The sequence below is a fragment of the Neofelis nebulosa genome, chromosome 5 (genome assembly GCF_028018385.1).
Source record: "Neofelis nebulosa isolate mNeoNeb1 chromosome 5, mNeoNeb1.pri, whole genome shotgun sequence".
Classification (NCBI taxonomy): Eukaryota; Metazoa; Chordata; class Mammalia; order Carnivora; family Felidae; genus Neofelis; species Neofelis nebulosa.
The window spans coordinates 108,342,259-108,347,473 of NC_080786.1; the positions used below are offsets into that span (position 1 = coordinate 108,342,259).

The 5,215-nt window shown below is 38.3% G+C and overlaps 1 pseudogene; it reads left to right on the forward strand.

Moving 5' to 3' along the window:
* The first annotated feature begins 2,758 nt into the window (after positions 1-2,758).
* Positions 2,759-4,752, forward strand: LOC131513170 (zinc finger protein ubi-d4-like; annotated as a pseudogene).
* Positions 4,753-5,215: the final 463 nt, after the last annotated feature.

Sequence of the window (5,215 nt, forward strand, 5' to 3'; positions counted from 1 at the left end):
ATATCTTGATGGAGAGAAAGCCATTCCAGTAATTAATGGAAGAGTGATTGCACTATAGTGATTAGTTTGATTTGCCTGAAAAGTGAAGTCTTTGGAATACTGGGCAATATTGATGAACAAGTAGGTTTGTATCACTGTTTTGAAACAGTTGATTCAGCTTAAGTGTTTCAATTCTAAGTTGTAGGAAAGTGAAGCCCCTGGAATATTTCAGCTGAGGTGAGCCATGAACACAAATGTGTCTCAGGGTGTTGAGTCTAGCAATGTGTGAGAAATGAACTAAGTCAGGAAGTGGCTGGAGGTGAGATCAGTTGAAAGATATTAAAATATCGCAGGATATAGGTAATAATGACCTGAGCTCTGATAGCAACATAGGAATGGAGAGGTGGGCCAAGGCAAGATAAATTATCAGACAGTATGTCTCAGACTCTATCTAGTCCCATTCATATCTATCCTGCTAAAATGCATGTTGGCTTTTCTTCATACAACTGTATGTGAAGGCAAATTTGAAGTTAATAATACTCTAACTTTCCAGCATTGTTTCTTCTTTAATTTCATTATCACTATGTGGAAATTATCTTTCATTTCTCCATTTTTCTACATGTTAGCAGTGGTAAAACATAAATCAAATGACCTTTTACAACAACCTAAGTATATACCACAAGACAAGCAGCATAGTTTGCAATGATAGTGATAAAATGCAGTCTATTTTATTTCATTTTATTTTATTTTATTTTATTTTATTTTACTATTTTATTTTATTTTATTTTATTTTATTTTATTTTATTTACGTTTACTTATCTATTTTGAGAGACAGAGAGAGAGAGAGAGAGAAAGGTAGAGAGAGAGAGAGAGGAAGAGAGAGAATCCACACTGTGAGCATAGAGCCTGACACGGGACTCCATCCCAGGAACCATGAGATCATGATCTGAGATGAAATCAAGAGTCAGATGCTTCACTGACTGAGCACCCAGGCACCCCCAGTCTCATTTTAAATCTCCTAATATGCTTGATACGGAAGCCTGGATTTATATAAAAGTTTTTTTTTGGGGGGGGGAAATGTCTGTCATTTCTAAATTCATTTTGCATTATGTTTCTAATCAGGTTCGTCACAAGTAATTTTCTTTTCTTTTCTAGCCTTCTTATTCAAAATGTCTATGGTTATCATTATAAAACTTTCCTTAAAGATAATACTTTGATTCAAACATGCTAAGGGGTTATCATGAATATATAACTCAGACAAATAAAGCAAATGTCAAACTCAATTTGGCAAATCGACAGTGTCTTACACAGACACAAGAGGAGTATTATCAGATTGCTCCTACTCATTGAAAAATGTCATAAGGTGTGTTACTTCTAACATGATTAATGAAAATGATATATTTGTGCCATTACAGTTTCCTGGAGTTTTAAAATTTCCTATACAAGCTGTAAAGGTGTCAAAAAAGGAAAGGAACTTGAAAAGTGATGCCCCTTTGAGTATTTTTGAAGCAATTCAGTAATATTTAGATGTTTGTAAAAGGGTGGGTTCCAGGCCTCTTTAGGATGTCTCATCCACCCTCACTTAGCTGTTTTCTCCTATACTGAACTTCTAGCGATGGGTGTAATGGAGAGGTATTGGAGAGGAAGAGAGGAATAATGGGTGTGTGGACATAATTAATCTCTTCTGCATTTTATATTTTCAATTTTTTTCCAACACTTCACAACACTTCTTTACATATATCTCATATCAAGAGAGTTGTTACAATGGTTTCAGTTTCATTAAGGGGTAAAGCAGCATAATTTTCAAGAAGATCAGTGTTATGTTAATTTTTTAACCACTGGAATCATACTCAGATGAATATATACTGAAGATGAATCATACTCAGATGAATATATATTATTATATATATGAATATATATATGAATATATATTATTATATATAAGCAAGAATTAGAAAGCTTTTGATACTTTTACTTCTTTATACAACTTCTTTATATTTTCAGGCTTCTCATACTATTTACATAGCCAGAGGATAAAATAGCATTTTCTATGTATATGTTATATATTGAGACAAAAGACATAATTACTGTATATAGTAGTGTTACTGAAGTGATCTTTGCTTCAATCTAAATTGCTTCTTAGCACTTAAGTTCAAGGGCATTTTGCTAAATGAAATAAGTCAGACATAAACAAAAATACTGTGATTTCTCTTATATGTGGATTCTAAAATAAACAAAACAAAACATCCAAAACAAACAAACAAACAAACAAAATATGCAAACAAAACCCAAAGTCATAGGTACAGAAAACAGATTGGTGTTTGCCACAGATGAGGGTTCGTGGGTGGAATAAATGGATGAACTACTTTTTTTATTTGTTTGTTTATTTTAGTTTAAATAAAAATATATAGTATATTTAAATCAAATTAAATATTAAGTGAAAATGTCTATCCATAAACCAAAAGAAGGACAGACTTGTTGAACTTCTTTATATCCATATGACTAAATTCTTTGCAAAGCTTATAGTAATTATACACACTGTATTTCCTATAACATATTTACCAAATTTCTTTCTTTAGTTATTTTAACAGAAATATCTTTTGTTATATTTATTCAAAGATAATTCAAGGATACTTACAATTCATTAATTATATTTTTATTACCAAACTTTTTTTCTGCCCAATTAAGCCTGATAGTCAAGCTTCTGAAGTGCCATTAATCTTATTTATAGGTGGAGGTAATAAAGTCAAATGTTTCCAAGAGTCAGGCAATAAGTAAGATGAAGGAGGTAAAATAGTATTATAGAGACATTATATGAAAACCAGAAGTCCAAAACTCATGTTCAAGAAGTCATTGCCATGTTATAATTTAGGACTAGCATTGCTTGATATACTGTTTGTTTTTTTTTTCCCCCAAAGAATCCAGAAATCCAGAGCTTTATAGATGAAAAGTGAAATGTCAAGATTTTATTATTATTTTTTTAATTCAAACAAAACATGCTGTGTGTCATATCTGTCTCCTCTCACATAGGCAGCCAGTTTTTCTGGAATGTCATGGGTTACTATAATTTCTGGCAATAAAATTCATGAATACTTATGTAATGAAGGCAAACACTGGATCTGCAAACTGACAGTTACTCCTATTAAAATTTATTTTGTTGTTTGTTTTATTCTTTTCTGTTTTGTGTGTGGATGTTTGTTGTTTTTTGTTTGTTTTTGCTTTACTCTTCCTTACTTTAGTAGTCACCTATCTGTCAGGCATTATATAACCATCTTGTGTCTGACTTGATGTTAAGGACTGAAATTATGGCAGTGAACCAACAATGACACAGTTCAGCGTCTTTTTTTTAGAAAAGCTAGACAATAAATAAGTAATTAAAAATCATGGTAAGCCCTGAAAGAAAGGAGCAGGGAAGATAGCAGCTGTGGTGGCATTTGCGGTGAAGCTTCTTGATGACCAGAATTACAAAGATGCCATGAGCAATGCCATAGATATAATATCCACCTCTGTGCTGAGCCCAGTGTGTGCCTTCCTTTCTTGGACTCACAGCCTAGAGTATTCCAGAGCAACTGTTATCTCTGGATGGGAAAGAGACACCAGGGTCCAGGATTGGCCTCTGGGTACCTGTACTCCTACCCTGTCCTACATATGGCTACCATATGTACTGTGCCACCAGAAAAAGAAGTGGTTCCACCCTTGTGAGGATCCGGGACTTTTTTTTTTTAACAATCTATTAAACCAGACACAGACCAGACCCTGAAGAAAAAGGGGTTGATCTCTCAAGATGGCAGCAGTTTAGAGGCTCTATTGTGCACCGACCCCCTGGAGAAGTGAGGTGCTCTAGATCCGGAGAGGATAATGACAGCCTGGGTAAGTTTCCTGTGACCGACAGTTGAGCAGGGACGTGGATTCTAGGACCAGATGACTTCCTGGATGACCTTGATGATGAGGACTGTTAAGAAGACACTCCCAGGTGTCTGGGTAAGGGGGAAATCCAAGGGTAGAGGTGTGGACAGTGCCTATACAAATCTGGACACTTCCATCCTGGGGGATCAGGACAAGCCCTGTGCCTGTGACATTTGTGGACAATGTTACAAGAACTGACCAGGCCTCAGTCACCACTCCCACTTGGCTAAGGAGCAGGGTGAGGATAAGGAAGACTCACAGCCACCCACCCCAGCTTTCTGAGATCAGAGGAGCAGAAATCCAAGAAGGGTCTGGACAGATTGGCCCTGCCCAACACTATGGTGACTTCTGCCTAGGGAACTCAAAGATCAACAAGAAGACAGGGCAGTCCAAGGAGCTGGTGTCTTGTTCTGACTGTGGCCACTCAGAGCGCCTGTCTTTCCTGAACTTCACCCTGGTGACGATGGCAGCTGTGAAGACCTGCTGCTGGCAGTGCATCTAGCACAAGTGCTGCAACATCTGCAGGACCTTGGAGACACTGTGCAGCACCTTGGAGATCACTTTGACAACTGTGATGGTGGCTACCATATGTACTACCTCACCCCATCCGTGTCTGAGCCTCCTGAAGGAAGTTGGAGCCGCAGCTTGTTTCTGGGCCTGTGGAAGGAGAGAGTTTCCATCTACTGGAACCAGAACTCCTCTTGATATGCTCCCCACCCCCACTGCCTCCATACCTCTAGGGCTGTCTTTCTCTTCCTCTCTTGTTTTTCATGCCCACCTTTCCCTCTTCTTTTGCAAGTGCAGAGAACCTCAGGTAGTTGCGCTAGTCTGCTTTTGGCAGCAGTAAGCTCAGGTGGCAACTCTGCCCCCCTCTGGCCACCGGGAGATGTTGGATAATGTGCCTGTTTTTTAACTCCATGAAAAAGTCTACCTCCAAAATCCCCTTTTGTTCTTCCTAGACATGCAGCTCCTGCCCCTAACTGAATTGGGAGCCTCTGCCTCCTGCTGTGTGTATCCTGGCTTCTGGGTCACAGGGAGGCCACATAGACATCCCTTTCTTCCCTTGCATGCTCACTAGCAGCTGGGAAGATCTTCACACCCTGATCCCTCAGTTTTTTGCCTGCAGACACTGAGGTGGAGTAGTTGGCACGGGGGTGGGGGTGGGGCACTCCATGCCAGGACACTCTGGAGTGGCCTTCCCTTTGGCTGTGGGCAGGCCCTAATTCACTGTCACTTTGGAGTTGAGGTGTCTTTTTTCTTTCCTTACTTTCTTTCTGTATTCTAAACATTTGTACAAATAAATACTTTTACACGGAAAAAATCATGGTAA